This window comes from Calonectris borealis, chromosome Z, assembly GCF_964195595.1.
Source record: "Calonectris borealis chromosome Z, bCalBor7.hap1.2, whole genome shotgun sequence".
Lineage (NCBI taxonomy): Eukaryota > Metazoa > Chordata > Aves > Procellariiformes > Procellariidae > Calonectris > Calonectris borealis.
Genome location: NC_134352.1, coordinates 72,526,528 through 72,546,557, shown reverse-complemented (window position 1 = coordinate 72,546,557; position 20,030 = coordinate 72,526,528). Strand labels below are relative to the sequence as shown.

The 20,030-nt window shown below is 42.0% G+C and overlaps 1 protein-coding gene across 1 annotated transcript in view; it reads right to left on the bottom strand.

Annotated features, from left to right (window-relative positions):
• The window catches only part of LIFR (LIF receptor subunit alpha), a 57,762-nt gene extending 38,046 nt beyond the window's left edge, over nt 1–19,716 (bottom strand). Inside the window, exons 1-2 of the mRNA XM_075136412.1 lie at nt 19,599–19,716; nt 10,997–11,103 (exon numbers count right to left, since the gene is read on the bottom strand). The gene's annotated coding sequence lies outside the window, so the exon portion shown is untranslated. The remainder of the gene's footprint in view (nt 1–10,996; nt 11,104–19,598) is intronic.
• Between the last annotated feature and the right edge of the window lie 314 nt (nt 19,717–20,030).

Here is a 20,030-nt window from a genome sequence, read left to right as displayed (position 1 = left end):
GCCGTGTAACTTGTTAAAAGCCAAATCAAGAGTGAAGTTTGACAAATCCATGTTCAGGTAAAGATGCATCAAGAACCCACCAACACATAAAATATAATAATCTCTGTGCCAGAAGTCCCCCACTACATTTTGGTGTCTCTCAGGATCTTCATATCGTATTTGTCCATGTTACTAATGAAAATATGGGATGTTACCTCCAGGTTTAAACTTTGCTCACAAACCTCTAACTTCATCAAAAACGTGAAGACCACTCAGACAGACCTGGGAGTTACATGAATAAAATGACTGATTTCTATTTGTGATATACATATAAATTATATCTCTTTGTTTGTGCTTCTTCAAAGGCCATTTCTGGTTTGCAGAAAAGCCCAAAATCAAAATTTCAAGTTTTACAGCAAAATTAGCTGACAGTCCCCTATCAGCTAGCAGAAGCCAGGGAAAGAATAAAAAAAAAAAGGGAAAGCACTGATGCCACTTAAAGGAGAGAAAACTGCATTGTGAAGTTAATTAAATCCCAAGCCTCTCACTTTCTAAACACATTATCTGTACAGGATTGTGGAAAACCTGTTTGGTCACGCCAGGTTTACGAGGCAGATTCAACAACTACGTGTGTGTGTGTGTGTGTGTGGTTCAAGAAAATCTTCTGGTTTTCTGCACACTCTTTCAAGACATAGCTTACTGAGTAGTCCCCCTACTGCAGAAGTTTTAAGAGTAACATCATAGCAGTGAATTACAAGAAATTCGAGTCATACCAAATTCTCCTAACTCAAGCACAGCTTCAATTTCTGTTTCAGAGTCAGGCACCGATGGGAACCTATATACTTTCATGCAGAGCATGATGACTAAACCACAATCTTTCGTAAGAAGCATAGGCTCCCTGGCTCTCATACACATTTTACAGCTTGCTGACAAGTTGGCAATTCAAAGCCTCACGTCGCATAATTAAATGCCATTAGTCGGGAGAAAATATCCCCATTTATAGGCTTGTTTTAATTATAAAGTTACAAAATAATTGAAGTAATTTAAAAATAGGAAGTTCACTTTCTTTGGATGAAAGCTGCCTTCCATCAGTTCAAGACTAATTCAAACAAGGCATGGAGGTTTTTCCTTACCCTGGAGAGACATGAAAAGCATGTTACCCTCTAGGCAGATGTACTTTTCAGGTGGATAGGACAATATAAGAGTCAGAGATATTTACTTAGGACAAGAGAGCTCAACGTCGTCAGAGGAAGGCAAAATCTTGAGCAGGGCTGGCTGGAGTGCAACAGGAGCAGTTGCTATTAAGTGTAAATGTCTTTACATTGTAAATCTTCATTTTTAAAAAAATGAGATGAAGGGGGATCAGCCCATTCTCTCCACCAGAAAGAGCAACTGCAACTAAGCCATTTTTAACAGATGTCCATCTTAAAAAACATCAGCAATAGCACATCCCATAACAATCTCATTTCCTTGGGCAATCTATTCGTGTCACTTCACTGGCGCTATCATTAATGCTCCCACTGTGCTACACAACTACCTCTTGCTCATTTTAAGCACATTACTTTGTCCTATCCCCAGCAGGCAAAGAACAGTTTATCCTCTGCCTTGCAGCAACCTCTTACATAGATGCCTGATACCAGATCTCTACTAGCTCCTCCCTTAAAAACTCCAATTTTTTTCACCATTTCCCAGTCTCAGTTTCTAGATTTCTGATCATTCCTGGAACAAATATTTCTCTGTGGACCAAATCTGCTGTATCCTCAGCTTTGAAATATTTCTGACTGAGCCTAAGCACAAAGAAGGACCTTTACTAAGGCAAACCTATGCACAGTATGTGTTTACACAGCCCATGCCATATTTGCTTTTCTCCCAACATTCAGACTTTGTTGACTCAATTTCTGCTCGTGATCCAGCCCTGGATACTACTGTATAAAGCTGCCACGTAGCTGTTTATCTAGTACTTCAGACTCCAATCTCATCCTCAAATGGACTGCAAACCTCCTGACTTAGCGTGAGTATATTTGCACAGCAAATTCATCTTAAAGGCCTCGCCTGAAAAAGTCTTTCATTTTTGAGATTTTGTAATAAAGAAAAAGCCTCCCATAAATCTATGCTAAGGAACAACATTGTGTGTGTATCCAAAAAGTATTCCCATGCAAATTCACGCCATACCAACAGCAAAGGCATGGCAGGCTTCAGTATATAATTGCCCATATCTAAGAGCAGCTGCTAAAAGCAGGATTCCACAGTAACTGTTGGAAGCTACAGTACATGGAGGTGTCCTGACTTCTGCTCAGGGCTTTATGTTGTGCAGAGGAATGACGCTTGTGCCTGTGGTCAGAAAGAAGTCATTTTAAATTGCGTTTTATGCAGATAAGCTAACAAAGGAACAATTAGATTCAGATTCTTAATCAATGAAGCCAATGGATGGTGGCCCTTATTTAAAACAGCTCAATACCAACTGTGGACTTTTAAATGACTTTTAAAGATGTTTTGATGCATACAGTGCACCTACTGGTGATCAGATAGATAAGAGAGGGAAAGTACTCCAAGTCAATAATGTGCACCTGGGAAAGTACCTCTGGACAGCGTTCCTTCAAAACCCTGTCAGCGGTAAAAAGAAGGTTAAAGGTTCTGTGACAGGCTGAGAAAATGAGCGGAGCACCAGCTGTTTGACAGTGACATGCGAAGACATTACCAGCCTCTTTAGACTTAACTTCTCAAAGGGAAAAACAGAAGATAACCGGTATCTCTCCTACTGACTGTGTGTCGTATTATGTATTTCTTGGCTTAACTGGTTCTGCGTATCTTTTTTTAAAAAATAGCTGACCAAATGCTTGATTCTCTTTAAAGGAGAAAAAAAGTATTTTCGTAGTCAGTTGTAACAGCTCAGTTCTCCAAGCGTAGAAGATCTCCAAAGCTCTGTTCTACTCTTGAGTTTTCTGGTCTCTGAATGTATTTCATTGTCAAGTGCTTGGAAACCACTTTGAAAACAAACAAACAAAACAGATAAAAAAATCAAAAATCTTTCTGGCCTGCTTTCTGCCTGCAATCTGATCTGCCAATCACAACCCTACAGATATGAATTGAGGATCAGTGGCCACACTTTTTGTGACTACTTTTGTGCTCCACAAGCAGACACCTAAAAAGAAACGGTTAAAAAAACAGCTTATACAAAAGGTTTAGGGAACCTGTAAGTGGAGAATAGTAGATGAAACCATGAGACCAGTAAAAACATATGTATCAAACATAATAGAAGAAATCTGTTTGTCAATACATTTTCTCAAGTTACAATTTATTTGTTTTTTCTCCACAGTTAAAGGTATCATCATAATAATTTACCACCAAATGGAACATTAAAAGCTCTCACGGAAAATGATTATATAGCACACCACCAAAAAATTGTAGAGACTGATGGCAGGCTGCATTTTTGGCGATACTGACCAGCCATCATCCCAAATACAGCCAGGCAGAAATGCAGGTGCTAAGTATGTGCCTAGATCAAAACCCTATTGCTAGAAGAAAAATTATTCTGCTTAGCAGGTGGAGAACACTCATTTTACTTGTCTCTGCCCAAACATACTAATTTAACCTTCAAAGTGAAAGAAAACACGACTATATCCAGATAAAAATGCATATCTCAAATTACACATCCTACTATTGCCAACAGAAAGCTTCCAAAAAAATTCCCCTATCTGAGAGACCATGCCAGAAGTACACATTTCTGGGAAACCAAGCAAATTGCCAATACAGCTGACAGTAAAGACAATGAACACAGAAACAGAAGATGAACTGGCTTTCTTTAGAACAGCTTTGCTGATCCCACAGCCTTCAGGCTTTGACTTTAAAGCTAGCTGAGTAATAAAAAAAATGGAAGTAGAATTAATAAGTTTTATTTGGGGGGGTTTGGCTGTTTTTCAATAGAGTACATTCTTCCACCTCCTTAAAAAAATTCCCGAAGTTGAGACAAAAATTTCTCTTTAGTAATCTAAATGCAGGCTTTCCCTCTCTGTTTTATAACATGGCAGCATTCCACGTTATAAAAGATTCGCAGGACATGAATCACTAAAACCAGTTTATAAATGAAGGCTGAATCCCATTTGGGAATCTGGCTTTCCCCAGTTCTGAGGAATTAATTTAAGAATCTGCTATTTCTCTTTCCGAAAGCTGATAAAATAATTCAAATTGCCTATCTGCACCAAATACACTCTCCTAATCTGCAGCGGAGGAAAAGGAAACAAAGACAGGGTGTTAAGTAAATGTGCAGGAGTGCACAAGGCCACATTTTCTATCCTTTGAGACAAACTTTGTTTTGTTGTTTTTTTTCCTGTCAAGCAGGAGGAGAAAAACTCCCTCCTCACTGCCTCCTCTAGCTGGCAAACAGCAGCATCGCCTCTGAGATGCTGGGAAGTCACTCAGTTACCTTGCAGCCACTCCAGGCTGCTTCTGCCCTGCAAGGTGAAGTGAGATGTCAGGACGCAATACACAAGCTCAGCACAAGGACTGACACTTTCACAAATACATTTTCGAAGCTCCTGGTCACAAGTGCCATCTACAAAGGCAAGCCTTTTGGCAAGAAATTTTACCAACAAGAGTAAAGATGCACCCCAGCTGGAGTAAATATTTCACCTGGCTCAGAGTCTAAGGCCAACGCACAGCTGCACCTGCTTTCCAGTATTTCCAGTTCTTCCTTTCTTCCGATCCCAGGACTGTTAAGCACTATGGAAATACAAACAGGCAAGCTGCAGACTGGGAGAGCTGGTGGGTATACTTCCAGGTAGCAATTAGCATGAGAAGCACCCTGACCCGGCAAGGAGATGAGAGAAAACTCTTCGCAAGGGATCTCCTGACTTGGGGAGGGTGATGCATGAAGGCTACGTACAGGACAGGGATCAGAAAGGTTTGAAGTCATTTGCTTGAGAAATCCATGAAAAAGCAGCACAATTCAAGAGTGATTTTATGAAAGCATTTAGTACCCGTTGGACAGCACAACACACAGAAATACACAAACAGAAACTGAGACCCTTAGGACTTGCCTTTAGAACGAAAGGAAATACACAGAAGCAGCAGATGTCAAATAGTTTAATCATAGCAATGGATACAATTCTGAAAAGGATTTGGAAAGTACAATGGAAAACTCCTTCAGGTTATTCATGTCAACCAAAAAAACCCCACCAAATAAGAACAAGCCAGGTGGCCTATAGAGAGAATTGGGAAGAATATCCCTGCTGGGACAGCTGGGCTGGAGAGAAGAAAGCGCAGTGATACTGAAGAGGCAGAGCAGTCAGGCAGAGCACTGGACTGAAAGGGCAGAACAAAGCAAAGAGACACTGTAGGAATCGATGATTTATTTTTACCACAATTATAACTGAACTTATTACATGACATTGTTTTTCAAGCTAAATATATATTTTGCTGAATTATGCTTGCTTTCAATTAACCCGTATGCTAATTTGGAAATTGTTGGTCCTACTGGAGTCATTTGCCATGCCTTGCCGAGTGTACACCATGCAAGAGTGGTCCCCGAGCCAGACATTGCATTTGACGTTCCTAGCGTGACATTTTCAGAAGAACAAAGACACTTTCAAAAGAAAATTGGGTGTCTAACTCCTGAGTTTGGAAGTCCTTGCCCATATCAATTAGCCACCAGGCACGTGGTTAAATACAAGCACATCCATCACTAGCAGGAACAGAGCACTGCTCTCCAGATGGTAACAACGGAAAACAAACTCTTGTGAGAAACACAGTGAATCCTAATACTACCAAAAATAGTCTAAATATGTTTTGGGATATCTGCAAGCCTGTTCACAATTTATTGTTGTTACATACTAGGCAAATGTTATTATAGATTACCCCCTAAGCCTTATTAGACATCAGAGAAGGCATGCTAGAGAGGCCTGGATTGCAGTTGAGTGAAGGTTGACTTCACTCTGCAGCTATTTCCTCAGTAGGGTCTCTCCATCCAGCTGCAGAGTTTCATCAAGCTTGTAAGGACGCAGTACACTGAGACTTCACCTCCTCGTTCTCAGTGAACTGAACCTGGGCAGTGTGTTCAAAGGTTATTGCAGGGGTAAGAGGACAGACAAAGCATTATCAGATAAGCCTTCTTCCTTAGGAAGTCAGCTTAAATTAATAAGCACAGATTCTTCTTCCATAGAGGTGCAGATGGAAAACACCTAATCATCTGAACAAAGAACAAAGCAAGGGGGTGAAGGTTAAGCCAAAAGAGAAATTTTGATCTTCCAGGCTATTGTGCTGCGCAGGAGAAGGAAATGGCTTGGAGTCATTTATACGCTAGCATTTTAACCCATTCAAAAATTTTTTTTATACTTACTACAACTGGCAAATTAATACTGCAATAAGGTGAAGGATTCAACTTATGTATTTGCGTAAGTCTGATACAGCTACACACATTTCCTGATATGCATGAATTTGGTGACCTCATGGTTGACACACTTCCTTGAATTCTTGCACTTCACAACGCAGCATGGAACAAGTACGCTGCGCAAAGGCACACAGGTCTGATTACTTTGCATATATAAAAACCACCTCTTACCATGAATGCTATGGCTACTCGCTACACTTTTTCAACACTTAATACAAAGCATGGAAACAAATGTACCCACATTTTTTGCAGGGCATAAACCTAGAATCAAATGAAAACATACAGAGAAGGTTTCCCACTTCTCCAGTGCTTGCTGCATTTTACTGATATGTAACTGAAGTAAAACACAAACCAAATATTCCAAAGCACATTTCATTTTTTGCGGGTACTGTTAGTCTCTGTGTAGTTCTCCAGACAGCATATCTTCAGCGGAAAACATCATTTGCCCACATTGGCAATCGCGCTTTACTCAATGTGAAGTTCGAGGGCCAGACCACGTCACTCAGACTTTACAATGAGGGCTGCAGAAAAAATTGCTGTTCCTCAGAAGAGTCATGTTATCTACATAATTCTGTCCCTGCCGGTTCTCTTCAGCTCGTACATCCTTATGAACTAACAAACATTAAAGAAGTTGACCTTATTAATGAAAGAGTTTATTTTCCTTAATCTGGCAATGTCCAAAAACTTATTTTGAACTATATGACCTTTAATCTTCTTTCCATCACAGGAAAAGCCTATTTAGTTTTATAAGAGAACACTGATAATTTCTGAAGCAATTCCAAGTGTGTTTTTTTAAACAAGCGGCAATGACCTAAGGGTTGGAATCCTTCATTGTTTACAATGAAACCAGTGGTATTCGAATTATTTTTAAAGTACAATGAACTGAATCCAAAGAAAGTCTGTCCTCATGTGTACAAACAGCATATAAATAGATCAAATGCTGAAATGCGGCTTTCACATTAAATAATATATTGAAAATAACAAGCAACAGTTATGCAATATCCTTTTAGAGTGAATGTAAGGAATGAGAGTCACTTACGAGAAATAAATTGATTTTTTAGTAATCGAGGGAATGGGCAATTCCTGAAACCATAGATCTATATTTTCTGATAAATTCCCATTGTATTAATCTTTCTTGAGACTTTAAAAGCTCTCATGCCCTGCTGTATTTCCACTCTTGGTAAGTACCAGACGTGTCACATGAAGACATACTGCAGCATGTTATCATGGGTAGGCTACCCTTCCACTGGGGCGAGCAAATGCTTTCCACTCCCAAGTGCTGGCATTCCCCTCCTAATCTCTCCAGAGAAGGAAGGTCTACAATATAGTATGACATTATCAGAACAAGTATGTCCATCTATAATTACATAGCAGTTGGCATTTATTTCTTTCACGTACTGTTTTAGTTGTACCTCATTCCCCTCCAGCTCTTCATTTATGCACATACATGCATATCCTCCTTTTAAGGCGGCAAATTAATCTTAAGTACTCAGAAATACAAATATTGACTTCTACGGTTGATATGCATCAGAGCTGGTCTCTTTCCTAATTAGCTTTCAGAGACCCAAGAGAGACCATTGCCAGGCTATAAAGAATAAATATTAACTCTTGCACTTGCGCGTGCATATACACGGACACAGCTACTGGTCACTCTCCCACTCGCACGCCTGCTCACGGTACCGGTACCCTCTCATGCTCTTGCTGTTCACAGCCTTCACTGGAGCCATGGACCCAAGGGACGTGCAGGCACACCTAATCCAGCTGTCTGAAGCTAATACTACTCCTCCTTGTCCACTCTGCTCCTCTCACAGAGGTCTCCAGGTCCCTGCAAGGGATCCATTTGTGGATCAATTCTCATGGCAGCATAGCTAGCAACTCAGTGCCTCAACATAAACTGATTCATTCATGTTATCCTTTCTACCCCTCTAATAGACTTTGACACTGGCAAAATACAGACAGCCTCAGCTCCGTTTTAGTGTATTCCTCCACATTATCCCCAGTTCTACAAACATGCGGCACTTCCTTAACTGTATTGCTCTAATTGAAATAAATCACTTACTACAATGCCAAAGGCACAAGATGGAAGTGTTTTACAATTAAATTGACACCTGGTTTTCCATTTCAAATAATTTAGGCTGAATATTCAGTTTAGACAGAACATTGTTTTAAAATAAAACACAAAGGCACAAGATGTAGGTGTTTTACAATTAAATTGACACCTGGTTTTCCATTTCAAATAATTTAGGCTGAACATTCAGTTTAGACAGAACATTGTTTTAAAATAAAACACATAAAAAAGTTCAAATTTTGTTTTCAATTTCTGCTAAATGACTTCAAATCCAATTCAAACACAGATTCTCAGTCCACAAGATTGAAAAAGATGCTAAAAAATTCCTAAGTTTATTCAGAATACTCCAAATGAGAAGTTTACATCTTGCCTGTTGGTTGGCTTTATCTATCTTGATGTAAATAAATCCATCATTCTTGATGTAAATAAATCTATTACATCTATTGCTTCATGCAAATAAACTAGCAGCTCGTTTCATGGAGGGTCTCAGAATGGAAAATACTGATATAAAGTACTTTGCAGGGAGATAAAACACTTGAGCAACCTCTGCACCATTAAAATAATGCTCAGCAAAAGGAACAAAGCAATGAAGAGCTAAACATTTTAAAATAATATGCAAGATGGCTAGAACCCCTATGTATAATTTTTATTGCTGTAAAATAAAGCAATGCTTTTCTGTCATTCCATTCAGAACTTAGCAGAAGCAGTGAATTGAGTCCCTGTATATAACTAACCAGCAAGTGCAGACAGCAGTGCCGGTAAGGCTAATGATGCCACACCTCATTTAAAACTGAAAGCAGCTCATAGAAAATTGCTATTAGTAGGACATAGTCAGTTCCACAAGTCTCTCCTGACCTGATTTCACACTTAGAATAAGAATACAAAACAGAAATTTTCAAAGCCACGACTGCACTTCATCTCACATCTTCACATCATTTTCACATGACCATCACTACATCATTTGCATCTGCCTCTTCTCTCTCAATCCTCCCTTGAAAGCAAGATTCTTCTCCTGAAGATCTCTTTTTTTTTTTTTTTTTTGCTTTCTCTTGTCAAGGGTGACCATAAAAAAGGGCTGTGAAGTGGGAAAAACAACCTTGGATTTTATGCACACAAGTCATTCCAACTTTGCTATCTCTGTTTAACAGGGTTCTTCCTTCCTGCAATTATTAGTAAATCTCACGGTTTACTTCTCTCACTATTGAGCTGGCAGATGATGTACAAAAGAAGATGGATTTCTTACTCATTAGCTTCTGTCACCAATAAATCCTGTATACCTTCACACTGGCATGGAAAAGTCTCTTCCTGTGGAAGGCTGTTCATCACATTTTTCATGCATTGCTGCTGATATGTTTAACTTTTTTGTTTGACAACTCAGCAATGAAGCAGCTATTGTTTCCAAAGTGCTGAGCAAGTCTGGCTGTGGGAACGAGAGACGTGCGACAATTCTCAATGGTCTCTCTGGTGGCTGCAGATTGAGGTGCCCAGGCACGGGGGGAGAAGGCGCGGGTGAGGGGAAACCTAACTGCAGAGAATAGAGAGTTAATTGGACAACTAACCTTTTGGTGTAGTTATTTGAATGACATGTTCTGCCTCAGTTTATTTTTAGTTTCTATTCCAGTATTTTATTCCTTAGGAAAATTTCTGCTCTTTATGCATCTAATCAGGTCCGTCCAGATATATAGTGCATGACTCGCAAGGCCAAGCACGTTCTTATAAGCTTACCTGTCTAAATCCAGAGACCGGCAAAACTTCTAATGTAAATTTCATGGTATGAAACACTAATGTCTCACTTTTTCTTTCTTTCGTGAAATCCTCTTCTACAAAAGCTCATGCCAATCTCACCACGAAGCAAGTCATTAGAACCCACAGAGCATTTAAAAATAACACCACTTTAAACATCTTCGGAGAGTACTCTGTTTTTCCCATTTCTGCAATTTTCCATATTAAAGAGCTATACGCTGGATCTGTACAAGGATCATATTTGCAAAACATATTTAGATGACAATGCATATGCCTCAGGGACATAAATATTGGACTTTAGAATAATATATACAGAAAGTCTTTGTGAGCTAGAGTAGAACGGATTAAAAAGATCAGAGGTACATATACGTATTAGGAATGCAAGTGACAAGTATCTTTTTTTTTCCAAATAAGAAAATTATAAAAAAACCCAAACAATCAACTATCATTAAAGATGATAAAAATTAATGCACATTACTTCAAAAGAAGAGATCAACTGCAGGCAATTATTACCAATACTTGTTAAATTCTTATTAAAGTGATCAGTTCATCAAATATCTGGGTTTAGATTGAAGCGTTTTATTCATCTTAATTCTCAAGTCCCATGAAACAAGCAGCTAAATGCTATCAGAGGTCACCCGTGCCTTCTGATGAGAAGGTATTTCAAAGCTGTGGAGTGCTGCTCGTGACTAAATAACTGCTGATTTATGCAAGATAATAAGCCTCAGTAACCACATATATACACATATTGCTCCTGAAGTTGCAAACGCGTAAGTACATGACTAATTCTATCTTATGAATAAAGGTATGCATAAACTTACGTTTGCACTGTTGGTAGGAGCCCAGCTGCAGGAGCCTGTGACAGGCTCGGTCCTTAGTCTTCAGTACAGGAGAGTGGAATGCTGAACCGGGCAGTCACATTAGGCACCTGAAGTTAAAAGATTCATATATAATCCATCGGGAAGAATGCTACACTAGAGGATCACTCAGAAAAGATGTGGAATTATAAATATACCTTCTGTGTTTAAGTGTGTAGAGAGGAAAATTAACACTATTTTGCTGAAAGCCTGTTAGTGACCTAATTCTACGGGCAGCTATTGTAACGCTGAGTGCTTGCTCCCATTTCTGGCTGCAGTAATCACTGCCCAAACTCCAACTCAAAGTTACCTACTGATTAGCAAGCATGCATACAGCAGGGCAAAAGGATAATAGACAAGAATCTAACGTTTTCAAGGATACATTCTTTGCATTTTAACACCAGCTGCACCACTCACAAGTTGAAATATGGGGAAGCAACTAGAAAACATTCAATTTTCAAAGTATCAGTTATCACAGCTCAAGCAAATAAATACGTAAAAGTCGCTGAAAATAAAAGTCCTCACAACGTATTCTGTACGGATGAGGTTACCTTATAAAAGCACTCGATCCAACAGCACAAGAGAAAAACTAGCTATTCATTAGCAGTGAAATTGGTTTAATCCAGTACAAAGTCGATTTATACACAGGATTACTTAGAGCAGTTCGGGTCTGAGAGATGGTCTGTTGTTGCAAAGCCTAAAACAATGGAACTATTTAGTTCAACGAGGTTACTTGATTACCATTCTCAATTACCTACACAGAGAAAGGATTTAAATATAACCCACAATATATGAGATATGAGAGTCAATGCCATGTAGTAGACCTCCACTGAAAAGTGCACACTGTGAAAAGTAAAGCTAATTAAGTATTGACAAAGCTCTTCAAGGATGGGGTTAACTGATTGAAATAAAAAGTAAGATTGAATGCATTCCTAAAAAAATTCTAAATATGGGCTCAATACAAGTCTTCCCAGATTAAAATCTTCGGTCCACATTACACCAACATCAAACTAGATTAACATAAATCTTGCACAGATATCACATTAGTACGTGTTTTAGTGGTGAAGGAAGACAATATACAGTGGACAAACTACAGATTAGCATAAATCTTGCACAAATATCACATTAGTACATGTTTTAGTGGTGAAGGAAGACAATAAACAGTGGACAAACTACAGATTCTGAGCTAAGATTTAAAATAGGGGTCACATGACAGCTTGCTGGATTTACATCCAGACAGATCCTGTTATTTGAAACATAAGGCAACATCTGGTCAAAAATATCTTCTTTCAAAAATTTCCTAGCATTCTGAAAAAGAAACAGGCCAATCACATTTAATTTGGAGGAGAAGGCTGTTCTATATTGGGAATTGTGACAATGCTGTTCTAGCAGATGAATTATGAGTTACGTGCCTGGAGACCTGTACACTAAAGACTTCTCATAGCCATGACCTTTGGAAGAGTATGGAGCAGGGGGAAGGAGGGGAAAAGGAAGAGGAACAGGTAGACTCTAGGGAACAGATATTATTATCCTCAGAACCAGCAGAAACCCTAGCAGAATTAAGAGAGTTTGATGTTTATGTCCACCTCACACACACAGTACTTCAGTGCTTGTTGCACATAACTCAAGACAACACTGAAGTCTACAATATAAATAAATCACATTTTTGTTTTGTTTTTTCTCCCTCTCCTCCTCTCTCTCTCTGACTAGGATTAAACATTAAAAGCTTATCTCCTTGGTTTTAGCTCCAGAGTAGCTGTAAAACCTCAGAGGTCAAACATCTCTTTTGCCGCAAGTGCTGAACCTGATCCAAAACATGAAATATTGTGAAAATTAGTTGTAGTTGGAATACTTATAACTTACATTCACCTTTGGGCTTCAGAGCCTGCAGAAGTGCCACCTATAAGACTGACCACTATAATTTTCTTCTGAAGTTCATTTGATTTAAGCAGCATTTTTGCCCTGCAGTAATATTAAGACCAATTATTTGAGAAAGATATTTTGAAGCTCTGTCCTCACTGATTTTATAGTTAAGAGAGGCCATTAGATCACCCAGTTCAAGAAGGGCAAATCCGTGGTCAGCCATACAAACCAGGTTACATCACATGACGAGCAGCATTGCTGTCTTGGCACAAGAGCTTCTGGGTGACCACATTAAGTCCTGTTTGGAAAGGAGAAGAGCTGCCAGGCTAAGGCAGATCCGCTAGACAGCCCCAAACGGCAGCTGCCTGCCCAGACCAGCCCCACGATGAGCAGAGCCATGCCTCGTCTCCCACTTGTCCAAATCTCCTTCTCCTCTGGGCTGTCTAAGATATGTGGGATGTGCTGTGCAACTCTCAAACATGCAAGTAATTTGAAATGCAGCTTGTAAAGTTACAGAAAGCATGAATATCAGAGATGCTCAAACCACCCTGGTGGACTGCAATGTGGAGGTATCTTCAGCCTAAATGCTGCAGACGGGCTCACCTTTGCACTGTTTGGGACCAACATGTCCAAATCTGGACTAGACCACTTCGCAGCAAGTGGCCAGGTCACCACCCGGCTCCAAAGCAGCTTTTTCTGTGCTTCTACGTTCAAAGTGCTTGAAATGAAGAGAAAGCAGTTTTTAAAGCTTTAGGCTGAAATTTGTGGCGTGCCCAACGCCACAACGCAGGGGGCATTCGAGGGCATAAAGCCAGCTGGGATAGAGCTAGCTTGCTTTGCTTACCATGCTAGCCAAGCTTGCCATAGGCTATATCCACACCATCCAGAATAAACATTTAACCATGCTATCCAGTCAACTGACCCTGCATTTCCTCTTGGAATGAATTAATTGATTTATTCAGGGAGCAAAACTAGTTTAGATGGATGGCTCAGGCCCAGAAGTAAAACGTGGACCATTTCTGAGTCAGGCTGACAGCATAAACCACCTTCAACCACCCCTGTTACTTGTACTTTTATTATACCTTTAAGCAACTTGTGCAATAATGATAAAATTATGCAAGCATAAGAAGGATTCCAGCATACTTTTCAGACAGTGTTTACCACCTTAAGAAATCGTACAAATACATTGCTTTATCTAAATGTCATGATTATGCACTACAAACTACCAGGCTACCTTTGCTACGAAGCTATCCAGGTTCAGTCAATATTACAAAGCTATTACCAGCGCAGTTATAGGTACACAGCAAGGACAAATATATACCTCTATTTCAGGAATATATGTATATTCCAAAAGAAAGTGCTTTTGACTGATGATCAAAATGCAGTAAGCTATACTGGCAGAGAACACTGGTATAATGCTGCTCATCAATGTAGAAGCATCCCCCCAAAAAAAGCAAAAAGGCACAGTAATTCTCTAACCAATGTTAGTGTATCAGTGAAACTATTTGGCTGGCAAAGAAAATGCTGCAGCATAAAAGCAACCCAAAGAAAGCGCTACTTTATCTACTTAAGGAAGTTTCAGGAGGCCAAGGCTGGCTGAAAGGCTGTGCTTTTTGGTTTTGCAGGAAGCTGCCCCTAAATTGCTGGGTTTACAGGCGAGAAAAGAGACTCTGCTCCCTGACCCAAGAGAGGGGGAAGCCATCCTGCTCCCAGGTGCTGCCCTAGCACCAAGCTGGCAACATCCTCTGCTGTGGGCTGTGCTGTGGGTCCGATTTTTGGCAGGGTAGGAAGTGAGGCACAATGAGCAGGGAATTGCTACAGTGCTGTCCTTGTTTCCATGACACGTGCTTTTATAACTTGTGCTCCCTGAGGTAAAAGGCATAATTTGGACTCAACAGCTGACAACTCAGCAGTTCTCTGCCTGTGGGATAAGGGAAAGCTGCTTCTGTTGTAGCAACAGTCTTTGACCTCACTCCAATGCCAGCTCCAGACCGTGCATGGAAAGGAGGGGAGACATATGCCCTTCAAAACCTTACACCCTGACCAACATTCATACCGATGGGTTAGGAGTTATTTTTAGTTTAAGCACTTTCTGCTTGCAGTGAAACCTGCTACTAGGAGTGATTCCAAGAGATGGCAGCGGGGAAAGGCAGACAGCAGCGAAGTGGCAAAAGCCCCTGCTGAGAGTTTCTGGTGCTTGCAGGAAGTGCAAGGATCTTATGGACGCACAGCAGGAGGGCTCCCACAGTCTGCAAATTTAGGGACTGCAAATTTTCCAGGGGAGGGAGGACAGCAATGATCAGCAAAAAACTGACGGTGCATATTGAAAAACTGTCCCTGGGTATTCTTCTCAGTGTCAGATCAGAACCTCCAGACATTATTCACTCTAGTTACCATCTGCTAGTTTGTAAGTCAGTAAGTAAGGCAGGCAAAGAACACAAGAACGTCTGCATTTGCTGATGATCCGTATCCTAGCTGCCCCTCAGCCCCCAAAGGCAGGTAAGAAAACAGCCCTGGCGACCTAGGAATTTATATGGCCCCCATCATTGCCGTGCTCATGACTCTGGAAAAGATCCGTAAGATTCTGGAAGATGATCCCTGGAGACATTTAAGCACCTATAAAACCCGAACTTTTGATGCCTAAACCTAAAAGAAACGTGTTCTAAAATCCCATTTATCTGCAGCTAAGTATGGGGGGAGGGGGGAAGAAAAAAAAGGAGAGAGATGTGATGATAAATTTTGTAGGCATCAGCATGCACAGATGCACAGTCTAATCTTTGACAGGGCCAGAACACTTGCCTGGTGCTTAGACACTCAAGATTCACAAAGCAATTATTCCCTGCCTGTGTCTGCTGATAAAATGTGCGCAGAACCACAGAATCAGGTTCCCCAGAACAAGCAGAAGCCATTGCTCTTCTTTAAAGACATAGTCAGAAAAAGAAAGCAGCAGTGGTGCTCCCTTTTCTAAGGGAGCCCAGCCACTGCAGCCCTTGCTGGGGTATGGGAAACACCTCTGACCACCTCAGAGACCACAGGCGAGTCAGGATGGAGACTTCTCCAGCCCTTCTGTAGATGGCATTTCTCTCCGCAGCTTAAGTAACCACTGACTCGGAGCAGGACTCCATGCCCTTGTGAGAGGGCACCCACTGGAAGCAAAGAACCACAGGCTCCAGGTGCTGCTCCCAAGGATTATTTATATCTTTTACATTAAACTGTTTATGGAATGAAATACATCAACCAGCTTTGGGGCACAGAGCACAACCACCTCTCAAGCCTTTTCTAGAAGTAATTTATTTTTCTTGTTTTTAGACAGAAATTTGATGCCTATCAGTCAAAAAGGAGTCATAACTAAATCTCAGGGGAAAAGACGCACCAAAACATGAATCATTTCAACTAATTCTAGCTACTTATGGTAACAAAAGTAAAATTTACTTTCATACCTGTTCTCCATGTCTCCCTGCATGCGAATCAATGTTTAACTCAGAGCAACAGCATCCCCTCTCAAAGAGCCACCAGTATCTTGTTTGAGTTCTCAATCCTTCCACCTATGCAAGTATCTTTAAACCTGCCTCATCAGACCTTTTCTTCTTCTGCTAATTAACATCCCTTCACTTGAATCATCTCTGTATTTCAACATCAGTCTGAATCTAAGATCCAGTGTTTCTATTATAACTGTGTCCTAGATCAATACGTATTATTGAAAATGGAACAAAACTAACTCCAAGAAGTTTCCTGATTTCTTTTTTTTTGGTTTTCCCTTCCATTATCCAAAAGCTGCCTTTCAACAGCTCAAATAAGCTCATTACAAGGTAATATAAACTATCATTTAAAACTGGATCAGATCAGTTTTGCTTTCATCCAACAAACATATCAACGCAACAGGAACTGCTGAATTTAGCATCCTCTGCATTCCTCTGAGCACTAGTAGAGAGCGTGTGGAAAAGAACCTCATTTACCTGGTCACATCATCTATTGGGTCATTTTCAGAAAAACATAATCCATCTGCATCAGCCTTGTGATGCACTGCAGTCCGCAAGATAGAGTCAGTATTTATAAATATCTAGATTGTTTAAGACTGCCAGACACTTTCTTCTTGAGGTACCGTTTCATGGTTCAGGTGGAATTCTTACTAATATACTGAGTTTAAACACATCTTCTCATAAGTCACAAAACTTGTTGTCAGTCACCCGCTGGATTAAACAATCTAATATTCATGCTCTAAGAGAGCTGTTTCTAATAGATTTACACACTCTGTTCTAGCATTAACTATGGTTATTAATAAATTCAGATTTTTTTGATGGTTTACTAAAGCCCAGAGCTGCATGATGTTGAAACACATGTGACCTTATAGCCATAGATTATAACTCATCAAGCACTTGAAAATTAAAGCCCCATGAATTCCCTGCTAAAGTAGCAGCAGCAGCTTTGCCACCTGTGAAATTAAGTTTCTTTCTCTTTCTTGGAGAGCATCTCCATCCATATGGCTGTTCCCGCGTATTCCTGACTTGCCTTCGGCAAGTCTGCAAGAATGACCTCACCTAAAGGTTAAGCCTCTCCCTTTCCTCAGCACACCTGTAAAGGGATTTTGCATAATCTAACTGATAGATAGTGCTTGCCACTGGTTGCTCTAAGTGACTAAAGAGAGTGCACAATGGAAACTGTTATCACTTAATAACGCTGATAAAAGTTTGAATAGGTGAAACAGTGATAAGATGAAAGGATGCCGTGAAGGCTAGTAAACAGAAAGCAAAATCAAACAAAATCAGGTGACCTACTGACTGCCTAAAAGCTATACTCCAAACCAGTCCCAAATTAGTGATTTTTAAGCTTTCCATTTGTGGACTTCTGCAACATTTTCCAGTTTAGCTACATAGCCCGGCAGCCTACTGACACTAGACTGTCTTTTCTTAGCAGCCTCAGCAGACCTCTCAGAAGTAACCTGCAGACCCCTATCCAGCTAATGACAGGCAGCCCATGCTGAGCAATACCAACCAACTGCAGGTACGGCACTACTCGTTCTGCGGATTCACTCCCTGCATTTTCTTCTGTCTGTTCCACACCCTAATCCTTCCTCTCATCAAACATAATTTTTGTTTTGATCTTGATTCATACTGGGGCCAAATCCATCTGAACTTCTATGCGCATGCTTACCTTTATCACCAAAAACATACAGAAATCAAAGCTTATCTTTATCACCAAAACCGTACAGCATACAATGGTTGAGAAGTTAAGGACAAGCACAGACTTTTTGCAGATTAAAGCTTTATATATAAAGCACACATGCACGGATGGATCTACATTAAACAACATACTGTCTCAGCTGCAACTGCCACATGCTGATTTGAGAGGGAACGTGGCATGACATGGACTTTAATCTTCCCCGCAGCTACTAAACCTGCTAAGTCTCATTAACAGTCTGGATTCATGCTGTGGAGTGGAACTAAGAGTTTAAGAAGAATTTAAAGAATTCTTTTACAGTAAGGAAAAAAGGCAGAACGGACTTCCAGGTGAGATGTCAAAGGCAAGTCACATTGCCTTACTTAGGTAACAAGCTGGGTTTCAAATACAGCAGAAAGCTACCCAATGCCCATGCTTCCCTGGAAGGAATTTGACAGAACATGGCCAGCTTGATTATGGAATATGAATATTTGACTATTTTTGCAATGGAGATTTTAAGTGTGAAAGTTTGTGGAAAAGAATCAAAGTGACAATTCCTACACAGCAGCTCACCGGCACTAGATTACTATAATATCTATCCAGAGCTTTACTCCCATTTATAGCAAAGTTCCCAGACCCACCACCAATTACAATTAAAAACCAAGCAAGCCACATATATCACCAATTCCTACCGAAGCAACAGAGCATGCCAGCACAATATGCCCAGTTCAAATATACTTACACACGTTGAATTTTAACAAGGGAATTACGTTCTTTCCAGAACTACCTCAGAGGCTTAGAGAGATCTTTTTTAAACACAATCTCTAAACACATTGGAAATTCGATCACTAAAATAGACACAGCAAGCTGTCACTGCGCCGGTGTCCCTGTACAGCCAGTGTGCGGCGAGGCGCGCAGCATGTCTGGATGCTCCCCAACCGCAGAAGGGGTTCTGGATTCCCCTCTCAAGCTCCCCTTTTTTGGAAGCGTGCTATTATTTTAAAAATTTTTTAAAAGCACAAAAAGAGGCACAAATAATAAATAATATACCCGCTGTTCAGTCCTTGAACCAACCAACCTGCCGGCCAGCAGAATGAGCTGTTGACAAAACACAGCCTCTATTTAAGCCGCAGGCTCCGGGCAGCGGCAGAGAGGAGCCGCCGGTCTCTCCCCCGCACCCCCGGGGGAGGCTGCCGCGGTCTGCGCCCGCACCGGCTGCCACCCCCGCCGCGCCCCCGGAGCCGCCGCCACCTGCCCCCGCCGCCGGCCGAGCCCCGAGCCGCAGCGCCCGCGCCAGCAGGAAAGCAGGGAGGCAGGCGGGGGGCTTGGAACCCCCCCGCGGCCCCGCCGGCTCCTGGCTGGGCTGTCAACCCGCCCTTCGCCCCTCCTCGCCGGCACCTCCCCGGGGCGGGCAGAGGGAGGGATGGAGGGATGGAGGGGGCATCTACCATCGCGCCCCTCGGGCCGCCCCCTCCCAGGTGCGAGCGGAGCCCCAGCGCGGGGCCGCCGCCGGCAGAAGCCCCCCGGCCCGGGGCCCAGCACTCACCCGCCGCCGCCTCGCCGTGCCCTGCGGCAGCCTCATGCCGCGGGGGGTGCGCGGGGCTGCCCGCGGCGCGGTCCCGGGCGGCCCAGCTCCGGCGGGCAGCACTGCGCAGCGCCGACAGGAAGGAGGGATGGAGCCGGGGCGGGAGGCAGGGAAGGAGGGAGGGAGGGAGAGAGGGAGGGATGGAGGAGAGGGGCTGGCGGGCTGCCCGCGGGAGGAGCCTGCGCCGCGCACCGCCCGGCGCCGCCGCCACCCCCGGCCCAGCCCCCGGGGCACCGCCGCCTCCCGCCGCCCGGCCCGGCCCGGCCCGGCCCGGCCCGGCGCTGGGGCCGCGCTCGGTCGGTGGCGTGCCGCCGGTTGTCCTGGTTTTATCGGGCCGAAGCTATCCAGGATTTCAGGCTGACATTCGCCTTTAGTTGTGTCGCCGGGGTACAG